This window comes from Akebia trifoliata, chromosome 4, assembly GCF_017979445.1.
Source record: "Akebia trifoliata isolate Shusen 1 chromosome 4, ASM1797944v1, whole genome shotgun sequence".
Taxonomy (NCBI): domain Eukaryota; kingdom Viridiplantae; phylum Streptophyta; class Magnoliopsida; order Ranunculales; family Lardizabalaceae; genus Akebia; species Akebia trifoliata.
Window position 1 is genome coordinate 1,380,569 of NC_141378.1, and position 17,501 is coordinate 1,398,069.

A 17,501-nucleotide genomic window follows, 5' to 3' on the forward strand; every position below is an offset into this window, starting at 1 on the left:
TCCCAAATAGGACGTGGGCAACGTATCGTACCCACAACCCAACATTGTGGCCATCAAATGAATATCTTGAACCTCACCTACCCCGAACAGTTTACTTTTCTGCAAATTGATGTGAAGACCTAACATAACCTCAAAACAGCACAATAAAACCTGAAGCATCCTCACCTGATCATTCGAATGATCCAAAAAAACTAGTGTGTTGTCCGCAAATTGAAGATGAGAAATCAAAGGTCCATTATTAACCCTAAACCAGGAAAACTTACCTAAATCAACCGCTCTTCTAAACAATCTACCCAATGCTTCAGCTATAATAAGAAACAAAAACGGAGATAAGGGATCACCATGTCTCAAACCTCTCGTACCCCTAAAAAAATCAGCTGGATTCCCATTGACAAGAATCGAGTAAGATACCGTAGTGACACATTTCATAATCCAACCGATCCATTTCTCTCCAAAACCCATTCTCCCCATCATATATTCTAAAAAATCCCAATTCATGTGATCGTAAGCCTTTTGCAAGTCAATTTTCCCAATCATCCCCTTTTTCTTACTCTTAATCCTAGAATCAATACACTCATTGGCCATCAGAACTCCATCTAAAATTTGTCTTCCCCTAACGAAAGCCCCTTGCTCGTCCCCAATCAAATTGGGAAGAACTGTTTTCAACCTCGACACTAGTACCTTGGATATAATCTTATACACCGAGCTCACCAAGCTAATGGGTCTGAAATCTTCTATCTTATCCGCCCCAGCTTTCTTAGGGATCAAAGCCACAAATGTGCTATTAAGACTATAATCCAGATACTTCTTATCTTGCAATTTCTTGATGACCTCCATAAAATCTTTCGAAACGATATCCCAACAATGTTTGAAAAATTCCATGTTAAATCCATCCGGTCCAGGCGCCTTGTCCCCACTCATCGAATAAATAATTGCTTTAACCTCCTCCTCCCCTATTTGCCTTTCCAACCACCCCTTCTCCTCCTGGTTCAAAGACTTGAACTCAAGATTATCCGGCCTCGGCCTTAAGGATTCTTTTTCCTCATACAAATCTTTATAAAAGCTCACCACCCCTTCCCTAACTTCCTCCTCTCCTACCCCCATGACATCCTTGATGTTAATTTTGTCCAACTGATTATCATAGTCCAATGATTTTCAAGTTAGGAAGTTTACAATTATGTGAGCTATGACTCCAGAATCTAAACTATAATAAATTAGAATCCAAAAAATAATTAATACCTGCACCACTTAAGCAATTCAACAAACAATTACAATGATTTAATTATAAATCTAAAAATTCAATAAAAGATGTAGAATATTTTAATAAAATTCTTAATCATATAATTCATTGAGAAGATTTGAACAATCAGAAACATCTAAACTTAATTACAAAAATCGCAACTTAGATCTCAAGAAACCATTAAAAAAAAAATTCAATACATAGGGTGTGTACGATAACCGAGTGTCACTTGTGGCGGTTGGCAACTTACAAATGTGGATGAGTTGTGCACGTTAGGAAGACCAACTAATGCAAGTTATCAACTAACCAACTCTCAAATTCTCAATTTTTTTGGTGCTTCAACATTCACCACAATAGGTGAATGTTGCAATTTGTGAACTCTCGTGAAAGAAGGTAAACTCAACAGCTCTCTCTCTCTCTCCCTTCATATTCATATCTCTCTCTCTCTTGCGAGCTTCTCAACGCAACTTCAGGTACTCTCTCTCTACTATTAGGGCTTTGTATGTTTTTGTGTTCTTCTACAATTTGGGGAAGAAGCATAGGATATAAGTTGGGTATCTGATCATCTACCCTTTAAACCCTAATGGGTTTTCAAGATGAACCCTAATGGATTTTCAAGATAAACCCTAATTCAAATCTGATTTTGCAATTCGGGGAAGAAGCATAGGATGTAAGCTGAACTCTCAAAACAACTAAACACCAAAGCTATAATAAACTCTCACCCTCAACATCTGAGAGTTCAATTTCGAGAGTTAAACTCTTGAATCTTCAACTCTCTCAGTAAACTCTCTTTTTCAAACACAACCATAATAAATGTTCAAAAAAAAAAACCAACAAAATATATGAATATCCCTTAAGCTTGAATGAAAGAGAGGGAGTTTATTCCTACTGTTAAGAGAAATAAAAATATAAAATGAGAATCAATATAAAAAAAAATCTAAAGAGTTGTATAGATCAATTCGATTTCAGTTATTCCCTACAAACTTGTAGAGATCAATTTGATTTCAGATCTACTTCTTTGTTGTTTTTAAGTCTAATTTTTTATTTTCTTTTGATCGATTTGCCAAAGAGAGAGAGGGACTTATTTGAATGGATTGTTGGATAGTAGAGAAGATGGAGAGATTGATAAGTCCAACCGACAAAGGAGACTGAAGCTGTTCATAAAAAATCTACTTGAATAATACTTTTATTGAAAAGAAACAAAAAAAAATCGTGAATTTTTTGTGAATAAAACGACATATTGCTAACAAGGGCTGTGACCGGACCTAACCCAAGCCCAACAAAAATATTAGTATTTATAATTCTTTGAAGATTTTGTGCATTCCTCCATTAAAAGATCGCCGAAGCTATAACGAAACCCCAACAATATTCAGGTTTTCTTTGATTCCTCTCTTTATGAAGCTCCAATTTCAGCTTTATTTATTATTAATTTATTCATCCAGCTATTCTGGTTTAGGTATTAAGTCGTTAATCTTTGATTTCTCTGGTTATTTATTCTTTGATCTATTTTCAAGCTCGAACGTTTGATACAATAAGGACTTTGCAGATAATTCCTTTTCTTTGTTAAAAATAACTCTGCTAAGGATTCTAAGCCCATGTAATTAAGCGGATTCTTGTTGTACACATTTTTTTTCTTACAAACTATCTTTACTCTATAATTTTGAATTAATGAACTTGGTTTGGCATTTAAGTTTGTCAATGTGGAGAATTTGAGCTTAAAAAATGTTGCTAAACTATGTTTTGAGGACTAAAAACTATGGTAGAACAAAGAAGTTCATGAATTATACTAAAAGCAAAGGTGTTTTTTGTTTCACCGATTCTTTTCTCCAATTATTAACTGCCATTTATATTATAGCTAAGAAAACTCTGGTAGAAGCTTATCACAGATTTTTCTATCTAAATTCTATCCATGAATTTGTGGTGAGTAATTGGGTGTTATGTGGTACATAGAGAGACAGAGTTTGCTAATAAGGTTTTATGACGAGAGTGTTGATTGCGAATAAAAGCAGTTAATCTGCATCTATTGATACTGTTTCACATAATTGTAATTTGCTAGTAGGAAGTACTAAAAGTGTGTTGAACGCGTGTTTTTCTTTAATTTAACAAGCAAAAAATTCTTTTACTGATCGAGATGTTGTATGTTACAAAGGAAAGGGAAAAGCAAAAGAAACACATTCATTGATGGGTTAGCTCCATGAACTAGCACAGTGGACTGAGTCGCACTTGAGTGCAATACGTGTTCTATTCTATATACATCCGTTCTAAGACAAAACTTGTAGATAATCAATCACTGATAAAGAGTACAGATGCCTTACCCGACGTATAAATCCATCACGAGTGGATTGCTCTGTTCACCACTAATACATTTCTAACTAACTACCATAATTATTTGGAAAGACACGCCTCGAATCAACTAATAGGAAATTCATTTTCACTTTACTACGGGTCCATAAGTGATTCCTCAATGTGGCTAGGAAGAAAAATTCTTACCTCTAATGGTTTTAATATCTCACCTCAAGGCTTTTGAGGAGGAAAAAAAAAAAGGTGACTATATGATGGGTATCAGGTATTTGTAGAGTCGTTTATGGTTCCAAGGGTCTCATATCCAGAGCTAAAATAGATAAAAGGCAGAACCGATATTTAATTAGGTTCTGATTCTAGGTATATGTGGAATCAGAACCAACACCGACCTTTGAGACACTGAGTTGTCACCATATACCATGTCATTTAGCCATCTTTACCTCGTTTCACAGAGAATTTAACCCAGAAACAAAAACCCTAGTTTCACAAAAGTATCTATTAACGCCCTGAATTCTAAATCCCTAATCCATCAATATATAAATAAAAATTTAATATTAAACGTGAAAAACAAAAAGTAGAAGAAGAAAAAAAAACGAAATTTTATCTTGAGCTATGTTTGATAGTTGGAATTGGCGATCTTGAAATTACCGACCTGGTTTCGAATTTCTTTCCTTTTTTAAGCGAAATTGATGGGAAGAGTATCTGCTGATGGACAATTAGGATTAAGGATAACTCGGTGTAGAGCGGATAAATCCTCTCCACGAAAGCTAGAAGGGATTCACAGAAACAGTCTCACAGTGTCGATTAAACTGTGGAGATCAGAAGCGATGGTCTTCGTTTCAATTCAGGCTCTTGAGTGGAATTTTTCCATACGCGAAGATGTATTATACTAAGTTACTTTCTCGCTTCTTTTTATGGTTGTATGGTCTCGATCACACTCCAAGCAGAAGAGATGAGGATTTAGATTTGGAAAATGCTGAAATGACACAGGGTATTTACTGCCATTCTCACAAGTCTGACGTGGGATGTGCTCATAACATAGATGTGTTTCCTCGCGATACGATTAAAAACCATCTACGGTTACTTCAACGCTTCTTTTTATGCTTCAATGGTCTTGATCACACTCCTAGCAGAAGAGATGAGGATTTAGATTTGGAAAATGCTGAAATGATACAGTGTATTTACTATGATTCTCACAAGTCTGACGTGGGATGTGCACATAAGCATAGATGTGTTTCCTCGCGATAGGAGTAAAAGGCGTACCCCTCATGCTTTCAAAATGATTGACACTTCTATTGACCAAGGTCTTCTCTGAGAGAATATCAAAAGGACTCGAGTGTCCTCGTATTCCACCTCTAGTCTTAACCTTTGATTGTTCTCCAAAATAAATCCATTGTCTACAAATTATTTAATACCAGACAAATCTTCAATCAATACACTGAAAAAGCACCAAAGCATTATTAGTGCTCAAAATTAATCCCTTATTTCTTTGGAGTCCTACCACACCACCATGCTTTGTGGTGAATATAAGACTAGCGTCTTTCACTCTAATGCCATTAATTTTGGGTCCTTAAATCATTCCTTTCGAGTTTTAAACTTGATACATGATACAAGCTATGATATCAAGTAGGATGAACCTAGCTGAAACGTCTAAAGTACCTAGATATTTATGGTACAAAAAGATAAACCCTTATTTCGTTGGGGATTTGTAACATCTTTCATTTATTTTTTTTCCATCATCTTCACAAATGATATATATATATATATAGGGTCGGGTTCCTGTGACACACATTGCGACACACATATAGACAACGTGTTTGTCTTATATGGGCAAAAATGTTTGGAATGGGCTGATTTTTTGTGAGGATGATCTCTGTGATGAGGGAATCATCTTGGCAAAAAATCATCCCATTCCAAAACTTGTAACCCCATCAAAATTAATTTACAAAAATTGGACGGTCTATAATTTTTCAACAAAAATTGGACGGTCTAGGAGTTTCATAATGCGCTGATTTTTGGCAAGAATGATCTCCTCACCACAAATATCATCCTCACAAAAAATCAGCCCATTCCAAACATTTTTGCCCATATAAGACAAAACACGTTGTCTATATGTGTGTAGAAATGGTTGTCGTTTGAACCTGACCCATATATATATATATATATGGGTCGGGTTCCTGCAACACACATTGCGACACACATATAGACAACGTGTTTGTCTTATATGGGCAAAAATGTTTGGAATGGGCTGATTTTTTGCGATGATGATCTCTGTGATGAGGGGATCATCCTGGCAAAAAATCATCCCATTCCAAAACTTGTAACCCCATCAAAATTGATTTACAAAAATTGGACGGTCTAGAAGTTTCATAATGAACTGATATTTGGCAAGGATGATCTCTTCACCACAGAGATCATCCTCACAAAAAATCAGCCCATTCCAAACATTTTTGCCCATATAAGACAAAACACATTGTCTATATGTGTGTTGAAATGGTTGTCGTTTGAACCTGACCCTATATATATATATATATATATATATATATGGGAAATGTTCAATACCAAACATTTTGGCAAAACAATTTTCAAAACATGGGTTAGAAGTTTTAGAATGAGTTGATTTTTGGTGAGGATGATCTCTGCGGTGAGGAGATCATCATCACCAAAAATCAGCCCATTCCAAAACTTTTAACCCCATCAAAAATGGTTTACAAAAAATGGATGATCCACAATTTTTCAACTTGTAAACATAGGGCTAGAAGTTTTGGAATGGATTGATTTTTGGTGAGGATGATCTCCTCACCGTAGAGATCATCCTCATAAAAAATCAGCCCATTCCAAAACTTTTAACCCATGTAGGACAAAAATGGTTGGCTAAAATGTTAGCCAAAATGTTTGGTGTTGAACAGGACCCTATATATATATATATATATATATATATATATATAGGGAGCGGTTCAGCAGCCCCTCATGGTGCCACACATGGTGCCATGCATTTTTTGTAAATTACTTTTTATGGGGTTACAAGTTTTGGAATAGGCTGATTTTTTGTGAGGATGATCTCTATGGTGAAGAGATCATCCTCACCAAAAATCAGCTCATTTTAAAACTTCTAACCCAAGTTTACAAGTTGAAGAATCGTGGACCATCCAATTTTTGTAAATCACTTTTGATGGGGTTAGAAATTTTGGAATAAGCTTATTTTTGGTGAGGATGATCTCCTCATCATAGAGATCATCCTCACAAAAAATCAGCTCATTCCAAAGTTTGTAACCCATGTTTTGAAAAATGCATGGCACCATGCGGGGCACCATAATGGGGCTGCTGAACCGCTCCCATATATATATATATATATATATATATATATATGGGAGCGGTTCAGCAGCCCTAAAGTTTGCCAAGTTGGTGCCAAACATTTTTCAAAATATGGGTTAGAAGCTTTGGAATGAGCTGACTTTTTGTGAGGATGATCTCTATGACGAGGAGATCATCCTCACCAAAAATCAGCCTATTCCAAAACTTCTAACCCCATCAAAAGTGATTTACAAAAATTGGACGGTCCACGATTCTTCAACGTGTAAACTAGGGTTAGAAGCTTCAAAATGAGCTGATTTTTTGTGAGGATGATCTCTTCACCGTAGAGATCATCCTCACAAAAAATCAGCATATTCCAAAACTTCTAACCCCATCAAAAGTGATTTACAAAAAATGTTTGACACCAAACTTGGCAAACTTTAGGGCTGTCGACCCGTTCCCATATATATATATATATATATATATATATATATATATATATATATATATATATATATATATATTATATATATATATATATATATATATATATATAGGATCAGGTTCAAACGACAACCATATAGACACACATATAGACAACGCGTTTTGTCTTATATGGGCAAAAATGTTTGGAATGGGCTGATTTTTTGTGAGGATGATCTCTGTGGTGAGGAGATCATCCTTGCCAAAAATCAGCTCATTATGAAACTTCTAGACCGTCCAATTTTTGTTGAAAAATTATAGACCGTCCAATTTTTGTAAATCAATTTTGATGGGGTTAGAAGTTTTGGAATTTGATGATTTTTTGCCAGGATGATTCTCTCATCATAGAGATCATCCTCACAAAAAATTAGCCCATTCCAAACATTTTTGCCCATATAAGACAAACACGTTGTCTATATGTGTGTCGCAATGTGTGTTGCAGGAACCCGACCCATATATATATATATATGTTTGAAAATTTGGGTACAAGTCGGATATAGATAGCCTTTTAAAAAATTGATAAATAGTTAGATATAGATATCCTTAATATAAGTGGGCAAAATTTTGAATATGGATAATTGGATATAGAATTGGATAAGGATATGGAAATAACTTCATTCGCCCACACCCGACCCATTGTCAACCTTATGTGCAATGGTAGTAATGACAAGAAGGTAGGAAGTTTTTGAAAAAAATAGGGGGAAGTCAATACAATTTAGTAGGGTTCTTTTACCTTTTTATTTGTCTTTACAAGATATTTAAGTGATTCCAACTAGTAATATTGATTTTGATTGTATGTGATTTATCAAAATTATCGAGGTAAATCTCTATGCATGTTTGTATGCACCTAAAAGATCTCATCAACAAGATGGGATAGTTGAGAGTGGTTGTTTGTTGAGTCGAAACATGTAAATTTGGTCTTTTTGTGGGGCTAAAGCTTGATAGGCATTCAAAAGTTAGTCGATTTCATTATGGAAAACCCTTACCTTACTTAGGCTTTGTTTGCGTTATTTTTCATTGCTTATTGTTGAAAAAAATTAAATTCAACACTTTTTGTTAAAATAGCGCGTTTGTTTACTTTATATTTTCAGCACTTATTACTGAAAATAAGTGAAAAAAATTCAGCGCTATTTTGATACTGAAAAAAAGTGCAGAAGCAGCAAGCACTTTGTTTTTTTCGACACGAACAAGTATGCCCTTCGTTTTTTGAGCATAGACAAGTATGCCCTTATTCTTAAAAGGATATTACCTCTTATATCTCATGGATAAGTATATAAACACCCCACAAATTAATAAACCCACACCATGGCTAAATTATTTTGTCTTATACGAGTTAAAAGTTTTGGAATGAGTTGATTTTCGGTGAGGATGATCTCCTCATTAGTATATAAGCACCCCACAAATGAATATACCCACATCATGGCTAAATTATTTTGTCTTATATGGGTTAAAAGTTTTGGAATAAGTTGATTTTTTATGAGGATGATCTCTACAATGAGGAGATCATCCTCACCAAAAAATAGCACATCTTGAAACCTCTAACCCTATCAAAACAACTTCAAGAACCGTAAATTGTCATTTAAAAAAAAAAACTATTTTTGACGAGTTAGAAGTTTCAAAATGGACTGATTTTTTGTGATGATGATCTCTAGACCATCTTCACTAAAAATGTGCTCATTCCAAAAACTTTAACCCATATAAAATAAAAACAAAAATTGGCTATGGTGTGAGTTGCCCTTATTAATTCATAAGGTGCTTTTATAATTACACATCCTTTATTTCTATCGAAAATTATTCATAAAAAATTAAGTTATTTTAATGTTGATTTCAAATTTTGGTGACTTGTATGACATTATTATTTTTAATTTGAAATTTGTGGGCTTTTATAAATAATAGAAATTATTATTTATAAATTGAATATTTGAGTATTATTTATTATTTAAAAATGAATTATATTATAATTTTATAAGAAATAATATATTTTATTGTGTTTGATAAGAAATAGGCATTTGAAATATGTAAACAATGTATAATATGATTGTAAGGGTAACAAAGACAATTTACTAGCTTCAGCAATGTGTAACATATATGATTCAGCATCTAAACAAACAACTTTTTTAGCACTTAAATTCAGCGCTTATAAGTTTCAACGCTTAATGCTATTGAGCACTTATTTTTTTCAGTTTAACAAACATCACCTTTTTAAGATTTTAAGCCTTACTAAGGGTAGTTTTGCTAAAATGGATTTTCACATTGGCAATCTAACACAACAGCCCTCTAGATTTCATGAAAAAACTCGGAAAAAAAAAATTAAGAATACCGATCTTCATCCAAGGTTTTAAAAGTGAAAGTGAGCAAGGCACTATGGTTTAACTTTGAGAACTGTTATTCACACCGCAGGTTTTACTTATTACACCCAATTAAAAAGTAAGTCAATGGCCGAAAATAATTAAATGTTGGGGTGTCAATGGAAACTCACTCTCTCTCTCTCTCTACATAGATGGGTGTCGTCCAAAGGCCCTAAAGATAGGCAAACATTGTGTCAAACATTTTTTTAATGTATGGGTTCAAAGTTTTGAAAGGTTTTTTATGATGATGATCTCTAAGATGTAGAGATCATCCTCACCAAATATTAGCTTGTTCCAAAGCTTCTAACCTCATCAAAAGTGGTTTACAAAAATAGACGGTCCACGATTCTTTAACTTGTAACCAAGGGTTAGAAGTTTTAGAATGAGCTGATTTTTGGTGAGGACGATCTCTTCACTATAGAGATTATCCTCACAAAAAATCATCCCATTCCAAAACTTGTAACCCCTATTTTGAAAAGTGTTTGCACAATGTTTGACTTTCTTTAGGGCCTCTGAACACTTCTCTCTCTCTCTCTCTTTCTTTTATATATATATATATATATATGGGGGGCGTTCAATGGCAAACTTTTTAGCAAACTTTTTTGGCAAAACATGAGTTAGAAGTTTTGGAATGAGCTGATTTTTGGTGAGGATGATCTCTACGGTGAGGAGATCATCCTCACCAAAAATCAGCCCATTCCAAAACTTCTAACCCCATCAAAAATAGTTTACAAAAAATGGACGGTCCACGATTTTTCAACTGGTAAAATGGGTTAGAAGTTTTGGAATGGGCTGATTTTTGGTGAGGATGATCTCCTCACCGTAGAGATCATCCTCACCAAAAATCAGCCCATTCCAAAACCTCTAACCCATGTTTTGAAAAATGTTTTGCCAAAAAGTTTGCTAAAAAGGTTTAATCTCCATTTCATGCATTGAATATTAAGAAAATTCGAATATGGTACACTATTCATTTTTATTTTCAAAACATGCATTCGTCATTTTTATAACCTACAAATTTGTGAGTTCGTCACTTTTAATATCTACCAATTCATACATATAATAGCAAATTTATTGATTATAAAAGTGTTAAATTCACTCAAAATGCATGTTTAGGAAATTAAGTGAATAATGTACTGAAACCGAAATTTAGACGTAAGTTGAGCACGTTTTGGAAAAATTCTTATATATATATATATTTTAGATTTAGGGTTTTAGATGAGCTTAATCCTAATTGTAAACAACTGTCGAAGTTGTTTGAATGTGCTATAATGCTTTGCAGTGTTGAAGTGAAAAAAACTTGAACCAAATTTTTGTAATATTGGAATAGCATGTTCAAGTTTTTGAGGTTGTGTTTGGATCGAGAAAAGTGGAGAGAAGAGAAATTCAATAAGAAAATAGAAGAGGAGAGAAGATAATAGAAGATAAACTCAAATTCTCTCCACTATGTTTGGATTGACGGAGAGAGAACTTGAGACAACATCAGAATTTTAAAATATCTTAAAAGAGATCTAAGGGCAGAGTTGGAGTTATAAAATATTTTAAAATGATTTATTTCCATTTCTCTCCACTTTTGGAGATAAAGAAAACTCACATTTTTTTCTTTCCTCTTCTCTCTAATTAGTTTCTCTTTTCTCTCCCACTTACCAATCCAAACAAGAGAAGTGGAGAGAAATTCATTTATTTTCTCTTCTCTCCATTTCTCTCAATCCAAACATAGCGTAAGAGACATGACTATATGACTCCCCCACGTGGCATACTCAACATACTCTCTTGACATGGCATGTGTTAGAGGCATAGATTTATTTTTGCCTCAAGACACATATATGCATATCAACATAAATATGTGCAGTTGCGTATCCTATGACAGAAATATCCATGGTTCTAGCACATGCCACATCATGAGAGTATTTTTAGTATGCCACGTGGGAGAGCTAGAAAATCATTACTCAAATTTTAAACAGGACATGAAAAATAATTTAACAAATTGGGGGGCAATAAGTAAAAGTTTGGGTGCGAGTAGTAGCTCTCCTAGCTTCATAGTTTGGAACAATATTTGGAAAGAAAAAAGTTTGTACACGTCTCAAACGTTCATAAATCGAATCAACTTGATGCTTGTGAGTTGACTCAAACAAGTTATTAAGAAATGTATTATAAATCAAATCAAATCATATCTAAGACATAATTCTGCCAACTTGATTCAAACACAATTACGATCAACTCATATCAAAATGTAAATTGAATCAAGTCGACTCCATCAAGTTTTGGAGTAGACTCACCAGTTTTGGAACTTAAAATCGATGTAGAGGAGACACCAACTAGCATGTACTTGGTCCAAGTGCAAGTGCAAGTCCAACTCCAACCATTCTACGGGAGTCTTGATTTTTTGACTTGCTAGGGAAAAAAAAAAAAAAAACTATGGTTGCACAACCACTTGGGGAGAGTTTGTCAGAGACGGAGTCAAGTTATCATTATCATTTTACATTGAGTCATGATTTCCTAACCCCCCCCCCCCAACTCTCCTAAAGTGGTTGTGCATAGAATCATAGATTTTTCCTTGGGATGCACAACAACACAGATACGTTGGAAGATTGATTGATTGATTTATTTATTTATTTAAAATTTTTTTTTTGGGGGGGGGGGGGGGTGTGTTGAGTTTTGTCAGAGCGGGGAGTATTTTAGCATTATTCTATTCCATTTGAGGGTGGTCACATGTATCAAAGGTTAACGATGTGTAACTCGCCATTGAAAAGCTATGGTTCAAAAACATTTGAACTTGTAAATATATGAGGGAATGTGAATATCATCCTTTAGTTCATGGTCCAGGACTTGTTGAAATATTTTTGCTAGTAAAGATTCTGAAATGGGCCACATAAATGCAGATGCGCGTTAAGATACCTTGCATATCCTAAATTCTAAATTAAAAGGATTTTATTTAACTGGATATAATAATCGTAAAGATTTTATTTAATTAGATGATAAGTATACGAAAGTTAGATTTTTATAAAGAAAAATTACATCAGCCAATAAGTTAAAAAAAGAAAACCTTGTTATCGTTTGTGGAGTCTAATGATACTGGTGAGTAAGTATTTTATTTAACTAGATATAATATAAATATTTTATTTAATTAGATGTCAGTTATATGAAACTTAGATTTTTATAAAGAAAAATTACATCAGCCAATAAGTAAAAAACAAAACCTTTCTATTGTTTGTGTAGCGAGAATGTTAATCTTATTATGAGTTTAACATAATTCCAATTCATTTTCACTTCTAGATATTTCTCTGTGTTTTTTTTTTTTTTTTTTTTGTGATTGCATCTTATTTTCTTTCTCTTGATTCGTTTTCTTAGTTCGATTGCACATATTTTCTTAACAAGCCTGATAGAAAAGATTCTGATATAGGACTTTTGTTTCAAAAGAAATGCTAATTTGTATTCAAAATTTTGTTTCTAATTTTTAATATCTTAATTCATAATCTAGTAGAGCAAAACAATTGAAGGATAGTGATGAAATAGGGATTTTGGGCTCAATTGATTATTGAGGTTTGACATTATTTATTGGTATTTTTCCTATTAAAAGAATGTTAAATATAAAGATGGGGAATTTGTAAGATTCTAAATTCATTAATGTAACATTGATTTCCTAAAACACTGCTAGCTAAAACACTGCTATAGAGGTGATTTTTTTATTACCTCTATGAAATGCTCTTTGCTTCAGTCACCTATGAGCACTGGTGTGGTACTTACCAAAACTCCTTTTAAGATAAAGTTAGACTTAAGAGAAGAAGAAAAAGAATCTATGCTATCTATTGTGCTCACTCTTGATTGGAAAAGAAGAACTCCTATCCTTTCAATCTTGATTTTATTTATAGGTTTTTCCCTTGAATTTGGGTTCATGGTACCACTCCTCTTAATTTGGGATCAGGTCATGGAAGATCCCATGATCCTCTTCCGTGATATGTGGAATCTCAATCGAAGTAGAATCATTAATTTTTTGGTTCCTTGAAACTTGAGATTTTTCCTTGATCTTCAAAGATCAGATATTCCAATCCTATCTTGTGTTTCTTTGCTTTGTCATCAAGGCAAAAACCTAATACATCCCTATCATGTAGCTGAGCAGGATTGGACAACATAGTTGATCTGGATAACACTTATTCGGTGTCCTGCCTAACCTATTCTCTTTAATCAGGATCTGAACCGTTATTCAGCTCAAACTTGTTGCAACGTTTACCCTCTAAAACTGTCCTCAACAATGCAATGACAAGTTGGTGTGGATAGAACCATAAATGTTTTTTCTCGAGATATGAGTATTGTACATTTGAGAAAAATTTATGATTCCATGCACACACAATGTAGTAGAAAATTTTGTAGGATCTCAAGATAGCACCACTTCTAAATTTTCGTGTCAATCCATAATTCCTTTACCATCTCTCATTATAATAGGGTGCTCTAAAAACGAAGGAAAAAAAAAAAAAAAAAATTAACCGTATTTTAGTCCTATAAAAAAAAAAGGTTGACGATACTGTAGTCATATTACAGAATGGAGTAAGGGTAGTTTAGTCAATCAACTCAATACAGAAGAGAGTGCTAGTTCGGTTACTTGTTCTAACCTGAAACACTAAACTACGAACGTGCCGTAAACTCGTTACATGCATGTGATGTCCATCGTCCATGATCCATCCATCTATTCACCGCCTCAAAAAGGGGACCCCACCACATGGATCTAGAGACTAAAAGAAGATCAAAGATCAACTAGCAGATATATTCCTCTCACGACGTGCTGCCACGTTTTAAAGGCGGTGTTGCGCATTGCGTGACCTTTTAAACAGAGAAATATCTAGATGGCATTTCCCACCTGAAATTCTTGGGTCTGCCCGGTTTTCTTACATTTGTACCGCAACCACTATCACAGCCACGTGTTTATTAAAGACGTGGACGGGATTTCACGGGCAGCTGCCCGCTAAAGGCTGATGATCAGGTCCACTAACCTGGCCTGGCTCGATGCTTTAAAGTAGGATTGGTCTCAAGTCAACAATTCCACCGTTTTAAATTTGGATTGGGTTAGAGCCTAACGTCCAATCCGGTCAGTACGTTAAAGTCGGATTTGTCCTTGATACGTATAAACCCCAACAGTTAGATTTCGTTTTTACACTGTTGAGATCATGTATTTATTCATGAGTCACTCGAACTCAACACTATAACGAAAAAATAAATGTAAAATATATTATAAATTAATAAATTTACCTGCGTTTCTAACCAATTTTCGGATTAGAATAAAAATTGAACCCCTAATTTGATTAAAAACAACATCTATTTTTGAATATGGAAGAATATTTTAATTAGTTTTTTCCCCTCTTACTTGAAAAACAAGAGCTATTAACTTGAGGTAAGATCCGAAAGACTAGGCTCGATCCCTTGTTTAAAAGCCAAAACTTCATAATTATAACTAAAAGACAAAATTTCTCTAAGTGATAGAATTTGCTCGAGAAGCTACATTGAGAAAAGCCCATCAAGTGATATACTCAACTTCCTGCTTCTAACTCATAATGAATTCCAATAATCAATAGTTCAACTTAAATTCGTCAGTGACTAATTTGATCTTGGACAACTTAGGCATGATAGGGGCATATGACTGATATAAGGAACAATTCATCCCTTTAAGGTTGAGTAAGGAATCAAATAAGCCGAATAGAAACTTGCCCATAGATTGTTCTACTCGTAATTTTTTTTCACGAGAAACTCCAAAGCTTTGCTAAATAAAAAGTATCACACCAATTTTTTGAAAAAACACATTAAATAATTATATATAATACACAAATATGGATTGTAACTTGATTGGTGCCAATTAACTTAGTTGGCAAAGTCTTTAGATGATGATATTAGAGACTTGACTTCATATCTGGCCAGCATCGAATTACACTTATTAAAAATATATTTATCGATTAAAAAAATAAAAAAACAATAACACAAACAAAAAAACACTTTTTGAAAGAAGTTGACACACATAATACCCCAGCCCCTAGAGTTCATGGGATAAATCAAAGAGTTAGTCACCAACAAAGTGTTTTTCACTTTTTCTTTCATTATGCATATCAAAGGGAGAATCTTGAGGTCACTCTGAGATATTCTAAAGCGACTCCATGTTTGTCTAACGCTTTAGAAGTTGCCACGTGAATATTAATATTAAATAAAAGAGCAATAACTGTAGAGAGGTCAAACTTCTTTGGTGGCAATAGAGTAATACAATATAATCACGTGTAATATTTTATAAACTTTTCAATAAATATATATTATCAATTTATGATATATATATATATGGAAATGTTCAGCACCAAACATTTTGGCAAAGATTTTGGTAAAATATTTTTCAAAACATGGGTTAGAAGTTTTGGAATGGGCTGATTTTTGGTGAGGATCCTCACCAAAAATCAGCCCATTCCAAAACTTCTAACCCCATCAAAAATGGTTTACAAAAAATGGACGATCCACGATTTTTCAACTTGTAAACTAATAAGATCCCAATTATTCGATTTAGGGGTCGTAATTCCACGAAGATTATTAACATTTAAATGTTAGTTCCCATAAATAATTACAAAATTAAATTATTTATCCAAATTAATAGAACTAATGAGATATTATTGTTAATTGTAGATAAATAAAGCGCACGTAGAAGTTATCAAATCGCGAAACAAATACGGTTACAACACGCGAGCAAAGAGGAAGCATCTAACAAAATCTCGATGAATTCGACCGCCATGTCACCGTTCCGCAGTGGCTCCTTAATGCTCCACGGTGATTTAGAGTCATTTTACCTTGAGATTTGTACAGGATGTTTCAGATACTTTGGTGGTTGTAATTGAATGGTTCTTTTGAATCAAATCATCCGAAAAGTCGACCCAATAACCCGATTACGAATGTTATAAATTAGACGATTGATTTCAAATATGGGGTCCCCTCTTGGGTCCCTCTTGACCCTCTTCTTCTCGTTAATTTCTCTGCATTTTTCCTGATTTTTCTTTTAGAGAAAGTTTTTGTAGTAGTGAGAGGATCAATTGTTTCTTTAGTTTTTTTTCTTGTTCTTATTGTAACTCTTTTGAGAACCATTTTAAAGAATGAATCACAAGTTGCAACTCTGTTTTACATTATCTTCTCCATCTATTGTCTTCTTTATTTTCATATTACTGCAACTATGAACCTTGTAATGAGTGGCTAGATCCTCCTTAGAGAGATCAAGGATGAAGGAACAAGTTCATCCCTCTAATGTAGTTTTAATTCCTTATTTTGCTTACATGTTAACTATTCTAGAAGTTCTCCTTTGATTAGATGATCTACTTATATTTCTGATTAAAACTTTGATAGTCATTACTTAGATAAATTCAATAACGGTTATGCTTTGTGAAGGATTTGAATATAAGCTAGGCAATCTCAATTAAATCTAGATTTTCATAAATGTCTTTTGGTTACCTTTGATGATTAAACCGTTCCACCTTCCGATCCATAAGCAATGACTTGCTACATAGATTAAGTTATTATTGGAATTGATCTGTATTTTGGATGACTTGCAATGGTAGACTTGAACTCTTTAAGCTTTTTTTCACTAGTTTCAATTTCTCTTTTCTATTGTTAATTTTCATTTTCTATTTTGCTACAATTCTGTTTTGTTTTTAAAACCAATCTGTTTTGTTTAACTCTGTTTTGGTTTTGAATCCGAATGAACATTTGAATCCCAACTGTCCCTGTGGAACGAATTCGACTTACCCAAAGTCCATATCTTAAATCTATATCTCTACAATTTCCACAACAAGTTTTGCAATGATCATAAACATGAGGCTAGAAGT

The 17,501-nt window shown here is 33.7% G+C and overlaps 1 protein-coding gene across 3 annotated transcripts in view; it reads right to left on the reverse strand.

Moving 5' to 3' along the window:
- Positions 1 to 4,474, reverse strand: part of LOC147402788 (spatacsin carboxy-terminus protein) — a 36,505-nt gene extending 32,031 nt beyond the window's left edge. For 2 of the 3 annotated variants that reach the window (XM_086438136.1, XM_086438137.1), the window contains exon 1: positions 4,194 to 4,473. The gene's annotated coding sequence lies outside the window, so the exon portion shown is untranslated. Of the gene's footprint in view, positions 1 to 4,193 lie in introns of all 3 variants that reach the window. The other variant, XM_086438138.1, reaches the window with a different exon arrangement.
- Between the last annotated feature and the right edge of the window lie 13,027 nt (positions 4,475 to 17,501).